Below are 12616 nucleotides of genomic sequence, written 5' to 3'. Positions count from 1 at the left end.
CTAAACCGAGCCCTAACCCTAACACTAACCCTAACCCTAACCCTAACCCATACCCTACGCCGTACCCGAAGCCCTCCCCGAACCCGTACCCTAAGCCGTACCCTAAGCCTAACCCTAAGCCTAACCCTAACCCTAGGCTACCCTTGACTGCTTCTGCCTCCAATAGATTTCCAAAGCACTAGTGTTTTAAGGAACAGCTTAAAAAGAGAATCCTAATGTGATTTCTTTATAATGGGTGTGTTTCTTTTCTTATCCTAGCGTCTAAACTCTTCTCCATGGCTGGACCCCCAAATAATATTCCTTTACGTGCTAAGGGGTATCTAGAGACTGGGATAGGTTTAATAACTACCCTAACCCTAACACGTACAATAACCCTAACCACTACCCTAAACCTATCACGTACCCTAATCCTAACCCGTAAACTAAACCGAGCCCTAACCCTAACACTAACCCTAACCCTAACCCTAACCCATAAACTACGCCGTACCCGAAGCCCTCCCCGAACCCGTACCCTAAGCCTAACCCTAAGCCTAACCCTAACCCTAGGCTACCCTTGACTGCTTCTGCCTCCAATAGATTTCCTAAGCACTAGTGTTTTAAGGAACAGCTTAAAAATAGAATCCTAATGTGATTTCTTTATAATGGGTGTGTTCCTTATCTTATCCTAGTGTCTAAACTTTTCTCCATGGCTGGACCCCCAAATAATATTCTTTACGTGCTAAGGGGTATCTAGAGAGTGGGATAGGTTTAATAACTACCCTAACCCTAACACGTAGCCTAACCCTAACCGCTACCCTAACCCTAACACGTACCCTAATCCTAACCCGTAAACTAAACCGAGCCCTAACCCTAACACTAACCCTAACCCTAACCCTAACCCTTACCCTACGCCGTACACGAAGCCCTCCCCGAACCCGTACCCTAAGCCGTACCCTAAGCCTAACCCTAAGCCTAACCCTAACCCTAGGCTACCCTTGACTGCTTCTGCCTCCAATAGATTTCCTAAGCACTAGTGTTTTAAGGAACAGCTTAAAAAGAGAATCCTAATGTGATTTATTAATAATGGGTGTGTTCCTTATCTTATCCTAGTGTCTAAACGCTTCTCCATGGCTGGACCCCCAAATAATATTCCTTTCCGTGCTAAGGGGTATCTAGAGAGTGGGATAGGTTTAATAACTACCCTAACCCTAACACATACCCTAAACCTAACCCCTACCCTAACCCTAACACGTACCCTAATCCTAACCCGTAAACTAAACCGAGCCCTAACCCTAACACTAACCCTAACCCTAACCCTAACCCATACCCTACGCCGTACCCGAAGCCCTCCCCGAACCCGTACCCTAAGCCGTACCCTAAGCCTAACCCTAAGCCTAACCCTAACCCTAGGCTACCCTTGACTGCTTCTGCCTCCAATAGATTTCCAAAGCACTAGTGTTTTAAGGAACAGCTTAAAAAGAGAATCCTAATGTGATTTCTTTATAATGGGTGTGTTCCTTATCTTATCCTAGCGTCTAAACTCTTTTCCATGGCTGGACCCCCAAATAATATTCCTTTACGTGCTAAGGGGTATCTAGAGACTGGGATAGGTTTAATAACTACCCTAACCCTAACACGTACAATAACCCTAACCACTACCCTAAACCTATCACGTACCCTAATCCTAACCCGTAAACTAAACCGAGCCCTAACCCTAACACTAACCCTAACCCTAACCCTAACCCATAAACTACGCCGTACCCGAAGCCCTCCCCGAACCCGTACCCTAAGCCTAACCCTAAGCCTAACCCTAACCCTAGGCTACCCTTGACTGCTTCTGCCTCCAATAGATTTCCTAAGCACTAGTGTTTTAAGGAACAGCTTAAAAATAGAATCCTAATGTGATTTCTTTATAATGGGTGTGTTCCTTATCTTATCCTAGTGTCTAAACTTTTCTCCATGGCTGGACCCCCAAATAATATTCTTTACGTGCTAAGGGGTATCTAGAGAGTGGGATAGGTTTAATAACTACCCTAACCCTAACACGTAGCCTAACCCTAACCGCTACCCTAACCCTAACACGTACCCTAATCCTAACCCGTAAACTAAACCGAGCCCTAACCCTAACACTAACCCTAACCCTAACCCTAACCCTTACCCTACGCCGTACACGAAGCCCTCCCCGAACCCGTACCCTAAGCCGTACCCTAAGCCTAACCCTAAGCCTAACCCTAACCCTAGGCTACCCTTGACTGCTTCTGCCTCCAATAGATTTCCTAAGCACTAGTGTTTTAAGGAACAGCTTAAAAAGAGAATCCTAATGTGATTTATTAATAATGGGTGTGTTCCTTATCTTATCCTAGTGTCTAAACGCTTCTCCATGGCTGGACGCCCAAATAATATTCCTTTCCGTGCTAAGGGGTATCTAGAGAGTGGGATAGGTTTAATAACTACCCTAACCCTAACATATACCCTAAACCTAACCCCTACCCTAACCCTAACACGTACCCTAATCCTAACCCGTAAACTAAACCGAGCCCTAACCCTAACACTAACCCTAACCCTAACCCTAACCCATACCCTACGCCGTACCCGAAGCCCTCCCCGAACCCGTACCCTAAGCCGTACCCTAAGCCTAACCCTAAGCCTAACCCTAACCCTAGGCTACCCTTGACTGCTTCTGCCTCCAATAGATTTCCAAAGCACTAGTGTTTTAAGGAACAGCTTAAAAAGAGAATCCTAATGTGATTTCTTTATAATGGGTGTGTTTCTTTTCTTATCCTAGCGTCTAAACTCTTCTCCATGGCTGGACCCCCAAATAATATTCCTTTACGTGCTAAGGGGTATCTAGAGACTGGGATAGGTTTAATAACTACCCTAACCCTAACACGTACAATAACCCTAACCACTACCCTAAACCTATCACGTACCCTAATCCTAACCCGTAAACTAAACCGAGCCCTAACCCTAACACTAACCCTAACCCTAACCCTAACCCATAAACTATGCCGTACCCGAAGCCCTCCCCGAACCCGTACCCTAAGCCTAACCCTAAGCCTAACCCTAAACCTAGGCTACCCTTGACTGCTTCTGCCTCCAATAGATTTCCTAAGCACTAGTGTTTTAAGGAACAGCTTAAAAATAGAATCCTAATGTGATTTCTTTATAATGGGTGTGTTCCTTATCTTATCCTAGTGTCTAAACTTTTCTCCATGGCTGGACCCCCAAATAATATTCTTTACGTGCTAAGGGGTATCTAGAGAGTGGGATAGGTTTAATAACTACCCTAACCCTAACACGTAGCCTAACCCTAACCGCTACCCTAACCCTAACACGTACCCTAATCCTAACCCGTAAACTAAACCGAGCCCTAACCCTAACACTAACCCTAACCCTAACCCTAACCCTTACCCTACGCCGTACACGAAGCCCTCCCCGAACCCGTACCCTAAGCCGTACCCTAAGCCTAACCCTAAGCCTAACCCTAACCCTAGGCTACCCTTGACTGCTTCTGCCTCCAATAGATTTCCTAAGCACTAGTGTTTTAAGGAACAGCTTAAAAAGAGAATCCTAATGTGATTTATTAATAATGGGTGTGTTCCTTATCTTATCCTAGTGTCTAAACGCTTCTCCATGGCTGGACCCCCAAATAATATTCCTTTCCGTGCTAAGGGGTATCTAGAGAGTGGGATAGGTTTAATAACTACCCTAACCCTAACACATACCCTAAACCTAACCCCTACCCTAACCCTAACACGTACCCTAATCCTAACCCGTAAACTAAACCGAGCCCTAACCCTAACACTAACCCTAACCCTAACCCTAACCCATACCCTACGCCGTACCCGAAGCCCTCCCCGAACCCGTACCCTAAGCCGTACCCTAAGCCTAACCCTAAGCCTAACCCTAACCCTAGGCTACCCTTGACTGCTTCTGCCTCCAATAGATTTCCAAAGCACTAGTGTTTTAAGGAACAGCTTAAAAAGAGAATCCTAATGTGATTTCTTTATAATGGGTGTGTTCCTTATCTTATCCTAGCGTCTAAACTCTTCTCCATGGCTGGACCCCCAAATAATATTCTTTACGTGCTAAGGGGTATCTAGAGACTGGGATAGGTTTAATAACTACCCTAACCCTAACACGTAGCCTAACCCTAACCGCTACCCTTACCCTAACACGTACCCTAATCCTAACCCGTAAACTAAACCGAGCCCTAACCCTAACACTAACCCTAACCGTAACCCTAACCCTTACCCTACGCCGTACACGAAGCCCTCCCCAAACCCGTACCCTAAGCCGTACCCTAAGCCTAACCCTAAGCCTAACCCTAACCCTAGGCTACCCTTGACTGCTTCTGCCTCCAATAGATTTCCTAAGCACTAGTGTTTTAAGGCACAGCTTAAAAAGAGAATCCTAATGTGATTTATTAATAATGGGTGTGTTCCTTATCTTATCCTAGTGTCTAAACGCTTCTCCATGGCTGGACCCCCAAATAATATTCCTTTCCGTGCTAAGGGGTATCTAGAGAGTGGGATAGGTTTAATAACTACCCTAACCCTAACACATACCCTAAACCTGACCCCTACCCTAACCCTAACACGTACCCTAATCCTAACCCGTAAACTAAACCGAGCCCTAACCCTAACACTAACCCTAACCCTAACCCTAACCCATACCCTACGCCGTACCCGAAGCCCTCCCCGAACCCGTACCCTAAGCCGTACCCTAAGCCTAACCCTAAGCCTAACCCTAACCCTAGGCTACCCTTGACTGCTTCTGCCTCCAATAGATTTCCAAAGCACTAGTGTTTTAAGGAACAGCTTAAAAAGAGAATCCTAATGTGATTTCTTTATAATGGGTGTGTTTCTTTTCTTATCCTAGCGTCTAAACTCTTCTCCATGGCTGGACCCCCAAATAATATTCCTTTACGTGCTAAGGGGTATCTAGAGACTGGGATAGGTTTAATAACTACCCTAACCCTAACACGTACAATAACCCTAACCACTACCCTAAACCTATCACGTACCCTAATCCTAACCCGTACCCTAAACCGAGCCCTAACCCTAACACTAACCCTAACCCTAACCCTAACCCATAAACTACGCCGTACCCGAAGCCCTCCCCGAACCCGTACCCTAAGCCTAACCCTAAGCCTAACCCTAACCCTAGGCTACCCTTGACTGCTTCTGCCTCCAATAGATTTCCTAAGCACTAGTGTTTTAAGGAACAGCTTAAAAATAGAATCCTAATGTGATTTCTTTATAATGGGTGTGTTCCTTATCTTATCCTAGTGTCTAAACTTTTCTCCATGGCTGGACCCCCAAATAATATTCTTTACGTGCTAAGGGGTATCTAGAGAGTGGGATAGGTTTAATAACTACCCTAACCCTAACACGTAGCCTAACCCTAACCGCTACCCTAACCCTAACACGTACCCTAATCCTAACCCGTAAACTAAACCGAGCCCTAACCCTAACACTAACCCTAACCCTAACCCTAACCCTTCCCCTACGCCGTACACGAAGCCCTCCCCGAACCCGTACCCTAAGCCGTACCCTAAGCCTAACCCTAAGCCTAACCCTAACCCTAGGCTACCCTTGACTGCTTCTGCCTCCAATAGATTTCCTAAGCACTAGTGTTTTAAGGAACAGCTTAAAAAGAGAATCCTAATGTGATTTATTAATAATGGGTGTGTTCCTTATCTTACCCTAGTGTCTAAACGCTTCTCCATGGCTGGACCCCCAAATAATATTCCTTTCCGTGCTAAGGGGTATCTAGAGAGTGGGATAGGTTTAATAACTACCCTAACCCTAACACATACCCTAAACCTAACCCCTACCCTAACCCTAACACGTACCCTAATCCTAACCCGTAAACTAAACCGAGCCCTAACCCTAACACTAACCCTAACCCTAACCCTAACCCATACCCTACGCCGTACCCGAAGCCCTCCCCGAACCCGTACCCTAAGCCGTACCCTAAGCCTAACCCTAAGCCTAACCCTAACCCTAGGCTACCCTTGACTGCTTCTGCCTCCAATAGATTTCCAAAGCACTAGTGTTTTAAGGAACAGCTTAAAAAGAGAATCCTAATGTGATTTCTTTATAATGGGTGTGTTCCTTATCTTATCCTAGCGTCTAAACTCTTCTCCATGGCTGGACCCCCAAATAATATTCCTTTACGTGCTAAGGGGTATCTAGAGACTGGGATAGGTTTAATAACTACCCTAACCCTAACACGTACAATAACCCTAAGCAGTACCCTAAACCTATCACGTACCCTAATCCTAACCCGTACTCTAAACCCAGCCCTAACCCTAACACTAACCCTAACCCTAACCCTAACCCATAAACTACGCCGTACCCGAAGCCCTCCCCGAACCCGTACCCTAAGCCGTACCCTAAGCCTAACCCTAACCCTAGGCTACCCTTGAGTGCTTCTGCCTCCAATAGATTTCCTAAGCACTAGTGTTTTAAGGAACAGCTTAAAAATAGAATCCTAATGTGATTTTTTTATAATGGGTGTGTTCCTTATCTTATCCTAGTGTCTAAAGTCTTCTCCATGGCTGGAGCCCCAAATAATATTCTTTACGTGCTAAGGGGTATCTAGAGAGTGGGATAGGTTTAATAACTACCCTAACTCTAACACGTACCCTAACCCTAACCCCTACCCTAACCCTAACACGTACCCTAATCCTAACCCGTAAACTAAACCGAGCCCTAACCCTAACACTAACCCTAACCCTAACCCTAACCCTTACCCTACGCCGTACCCGAAGACGTACCCTAAGCCTAACCCTAAGCCTAACCCTAACCCTAGGCTACCCTTGACTGCTTCTGCCTCCAATAGATTTCCTAAGCACTAGTGTTTTAAGGCACAGCTTAAAAAGAGAATCCTAATGTGATTTATTAATAATGGGTGTGTTCCTTATCTTATCCTAGTTTCTAAACGCTTCTCCATGGCTGGACCCCCAAATAATATTCCTTTCCGTGCTAAGGGGTATCTAGAGAGTGGGATAGGTTTAATAACTACCCTAACCCTAACACATACCCTAAACCTGACCCCTACCCTAACCCTAACACGTACCCTAATCCTAACCCGTAAACTAAACCGAGCCCTAACCCTAACACTAACCCTAACCCTAACCCTAACCCTTCCCCTACGCCGTACACGAAGCCCTCCCCGAACCCGTACCCTAAGCCGTACCCTAAGCCTAACACTAAGCCTAACCCTAACCCTAGGCTACTCTTGACTGCTTCTGCCTCCAATAGATTTCCTAAGCACTAGTGTTTTAAGGAACAGCTTAAAAAGAGAATCCTAATGTGATTTATTAATAATGGGTGTGTTCCTTATCTTATCCTAGTGTCTAAACGCTTCTCCATGGCTGGACCCCCAAATAATATTCCTTTCCGTGCTAAGGGGTATCTAGAGAGTGGGATAGGTTTAATAACTACCCTAACCCTAACACATACCCTAAACCTAACCCCTACCCTAACCCTAACACGTACCCTAATCCTAACCCGTAAACTAAACCGAGCCCTAACCCTAACACTAACCCTAACCCTAACCCTAACCCATACCCTACGCCGTACCCGAAGCCCTCCCCGAACCCGTACCCTAAGCCGTACCCTAAGCCTAACCCTAAGCCTAACCCTAACCCTAGGCTACCCTTGACTGCTTCTGCCTCCAATAGATTTCCAAAGCACTAGTGTTTTAAGGAACAGCTTAAAAAGAGAATCCTAATGTGATTTCTTTATAATGGGTGTGTTCCTTATCTTATCCTAGCGTCTAAACTCTTCTCCATGGCTGGACCCCCAAATAATATTCCTTTACGTGCTAAGGGGTATCTAGAGACTGGGATAGGTTTAATAACTACCCTAACCCTAACACGTACAATAACCCTAAGCAGTACCCTAAACCTATCACGTACCCTAATCCTAACCCGTACCCTAAACCCAGCCCTAACCCTAACACTAACCCTAACCCTAACCCTAACCCATAAACTACGCCGTACCCGAAGCCCTCCCCGAACCCGTACCCTAAGCCGTACCCTAAGCCTAACCCTAACCCTAGGCTACCCTTGAGTGCTTCTGCCTCCAATAGATTTCCTAAGCACTAGTGTTTTAAGGAACAGCTTAAAAATAGAATCCTAATGTGATTTTTTTATAATGGGTGTGTTCCTTATCTTATCCTAGTGTCTAAAGTCTTCTCCATGGCTGGACCCCCAAATAATATTCTTTACGTGCTAAGGGGTATCTAGAGAGTGGGATAGGTTTAATAACTACCCTAACTCTAACACGTACCCTAACCCTAACCCCTACCCTAACCCTAACACGTACCCTAATCCTAACCCGTAAACTAAACCGAGCCCTAACCCTAACACTAACCCTAACCCTAACCCTAACCCTTACCCTACGCCGTACCCGAAGACGTACCCTAAGCCTAACCCTAAGCCTAACCCTAACCCTAGGCTACCCTTGACTGCTTCTGCCTCCAATAGATTTCCTAAGCACTAGTGTTTTAAGGCACAGCTTAAAAAGAGAATCCTAATGTGATTTATTAATAATGGGTGTGTTCCTTATCTTATCCTAGTGTCTAAACGCTTCTCCATGGCTGGACCCCCAAATAATATTCCTTTCCGTGCTAAGGGGTATCTAGAGAGTGGGATAGGTTTAATAACTACCCTAACCCTAACACATACCCTAAACCTGACCCCTACCCTAACCCTAACACGTACCCTAATCCTAACCCGTAAACTAAACCGAGCCCTAACCCTAACACTAACCCTAACCCTAACCCTAACCCAAACCCTACGCCGTACCCGAAGCCCTCCCCGAACCCGTACCCTAAGCCGTACCCTAAGCCTAACCCTAAGCCTAACCCTAACCCTAGGCTACCCTTGACTGCTTCTGCCTCCAATAGATTTCCAAAGCACTAGTGTTTTAAGGAACAGCTTAAAAAGAGAATCCTAATGTGATTTATTAATAATGGGTGTGTTCCTTATCTTATCCTAGTGTCTAAACGCTTCTCCATGGCTGGACCCCCAAATAATATTCCTTTCCGTGCTAAGGGGTATCTAGAGAGTGGGATAGGTTTAATAACTACCCTAACCCTAACACATACCCTAAACCTAACCCCTACCCTAACCCTAACACGTACCCTAATCCTAACCCGTAAACTAAACCGAGCCCTAACCCTAACACTAACCCTAACCCTAACCCTAACCCATACCCTACGCCGTACCCGAAGCCCTCCCCGAACCCGTACCCTAAGCCGTACCCTAAGCCTAACCCTAAGCCTAACCCTAACCCTAGGCTACCCTTGACTGCTTCTGCCTCCAATAGATTTCCAAAGCACTAGTGTTTTAAGGAACAGCTTAAAAAGAGAATCCTAATGTGATTTCTTTATAATGGGTGTGTTCCTTATCTTATCCTAGCGTCTAAACTCTTCTCCATGGCTGGACCCCCAAATAATATTCTTTACGTGCTAAGGGGTATCTAGAGACTGGGATAGGTTTAATAACTACCCTAACCCTAACACGTAGCCTAACCCTAACCGCTACCCTAACCCTAACACGTACCCTAATCCTAACCCGTAAACTAAACCGAGCCCTAACCCTAACACTAACCCTAACCGTAACCCTAACCCTTACCCTACGCCGTACACGAAGCCCTCCCAGAACCCGTACCCTAAGCCGTACCCTAAGCCTAACCCTAAGCCTAACCCTAACCCTAGGCTACCCTTGACTGCTTCTGCCTCCAATAGATTTCCTAAGCACTAGTGTTTTAAGGCACAGCTTAAAAAGAGAATCCTAATGTGATTTATTAATAATGGGTGTGTTCCTTATCTTATCCTAGTGTCTAAACGCTTCTCCATGGCTGGACCCCCAAATAATATTCCTTTCCGTGCTAAGGGGTATCTAGAGAGTGGGATAGGTTTAATAACTACCCTAACCCTAACACATACCCTAAACCTGACCCCTACCCTAACCCTAACACGTACCCTAATCCTAACCCGTAAACTAAACCGAGCCCTAACCCTAACACTAACCCTAACCCTAACCCTAACCCATACCCTACGCCGTACCCGAAGCCCTCCCCGAACCCGTACCCTAAGCCGTACCCTAAGCCTAACCCTAAGCCTAACCCTAACCCTAGGCTACCCTTGACTGCTTCTGCCTCCAATAGATTTCCAAAGCACTAGTGTTTTAAGGAACAGCTTAAAAAGAGAATCCTAATGTGATTTCTTTATAATGGGTGTGTTTCTTTTCTTATCCTAGCGTCTAAACTCTTCTCCATGGCTGGACCCCCAAATAATATTCCTTTACGTGCTAAGGGGTATCTAGAGACTGGGATAGGTTTAATAACTACCCTAACCCTAACACGTACAATAACCCTAACCACTACCCTAAACCTATCACGTACCCTAATCCTAACCCGTACCCTAAACCGAGCCCTAACCCTAACACTAACCCTAACCCTAACCCTAACCCATAAACTACGCCGTACCCGAAGCCCTCCCCGAACCCGTACCCTAAGCCTAACCCTAAGCCTAACCCTAACCCTAGGCTACCCTTGACTGCTTCTGCCTCCAATAGATTTCCTAAGCACTAGTGTTTTAAGGCACAGCTTAAAAAGAGAATCCTAATGTGATTTATTAATAATGGGTGTGTTCCTTATCTTATCCTAGTGACTAAACGCTTCTCCATGGCTGGACCCCAAATAATATTCCTTTCCGTGCTAAGGGGTATCTAGAGAGTGGGATAGGTTTAATAACTACCCTAACCCTAACACATACCCTAAACCTGACCCCTACCCTAACCCTAACACGTACCCTAATCCTAACCCGTAAACTAAACCGAGCCCTAACCCTAACACTAACCCTAACCCTAACCCTAACCCATACCCTACGCCGTACCCGAAGCCCTCCCCGAACCCGTACCCTAAGCCGTACCCTAAGCCTAACCCTAAGCCTAACCCTAACCCTAGGCTACCCTTGAGTGCTTCTGCCTCCAATAGATTTCCTAAGCACTAGTGTTTTAAGGAACAGCTTAAAAATAGAATCCTAATGTGATTTTTTTATAATGGGTGTGTTCCTTATCTTATCCTAGTGTCTAAAGTCTTCTCCATGGCTGGACCCCCAAATAATATTCTTTACGTGCTAAGGGGTATCTAGAGAGTGGGATAGGTTTAATAACTACCCTAACTCTAACACGTACCCTAACCCTAACCCCTACCCTAACCCTAACACGTACCCTAATCCTAACCCGTAAACTAAACCGAGCCCTAACCCTAACACTAACCCTAACCCTAACCCTAACCCTTACCCTACGCCGTACCCGAAGACGTACCCTAAGCCTAACCCTAAGCCTAACCCTAACCCTAGGCTACCCTTGACTGCTTCTGCCTCCAATAGATTTCCTAAGCACTAGTGTTTTAAGGCACAGCTTAAAAAGAGAATCCTAATGTGATTTATTAATAATGGGTGTGTTCCTTATCTTATCCTAGTGTCTAAACGCTTCTCCATGGCTGGACCCCCAAATAATATTCCTTTCCGTGCTAAGGGGTATCTAGAGAGTGGGATAGGTTTAATAACTACCCTAACCCTAACACATACCCTAAACCTGACCCCTACCCTAACCCTAACACGTACCCTAATCCTAACCCGTAAACTAAACCGAGCCCTAACCCTAACACTAACCCTAACCCTAACCCTAACCCATACCCTACGCCGTACCCGAAGCCCTCCCCGAACCCGTACCCTAAGCCGTACCCTAAGCCTAACCCTAAGCCTAACCCTAACCCTAGGCTACCCTTGACTGCTTCTGCCTCCAATAGATTTCCAAAGCACTAGTGTTTTAAGGAACAGCTTAAAAAGAGAATCCTAATGTGATTTCTTTATAATGGGTGTGTTTCTTTTCTTATCCTAGCGTCTAAACTCTTCTCCATGGCTGGACCCCCAAATAATATTCCTTTACGTGCTAAGGGGTATCTAGAGACTGGGATAGGTTTAATAACTACCCTAACCCTAACACGTACAATAACCCTAACCACTACCCTAAACCTATCACGTACCCTAATCCTAACCCGTACCCTAAACCGAGCCCTAACCCTAACACTAACCCTAACCCTAACCCTAACCCATAAACTACGCCGTACCCGAAGCCCTCCCCGAACCCGTACCCTAAGCCTAACCCTAACCCTAACCATAACCCTAGGCTACCCTTGACTGCTTCTGCCTCCAATAGATTTCCTAAGCACTAGTGTTTTAAGGAACAGCTTAAAAATAGAATCCTAATGTGATTTCTTTATAATGGGTGTGTTCCTTATCTTATCCTAGTGTCTAAACTTTTCTCCATGGCTGGACCCCCAAATAATATTCTTTACGTGCTAAGGGGTATCTAGAGAGTGGGATAGGTTTAATAACTACCCTAACCCTAACACGTAGCCTAACCCTAACCGCTACCCTAACCCTAACACGTACCCTAATCCTAACCCGTAAACTAAACCGAGCCCTAACCCTAACACTAACCCTAACCCTAACCCTAACCCTTCCCCTACGCCGTACACGAAGCCCTCCCCGAACCCGTACCCTAAGCCGTACCCTAAGCCTAACCCTAAGCCTAACCCTAACCCTA

The sequence above is a fragment of the Balaenoptera physalus genome, assembly GCF_965194825.1.
Source record: "Balaenoptera physalus genome assembly, chromosome: 16".
NCBI lineage: Eukaryota > Metazoa > Chordata > Mammalia > Artiodactyla > Balaenopteridae > Balaenoptera > Balaenoptera physalus.
The sequence above is the reverse complement of the archived record's forward strand: the minus strand, read 5'-3'. Positions refer to the sequence as shown.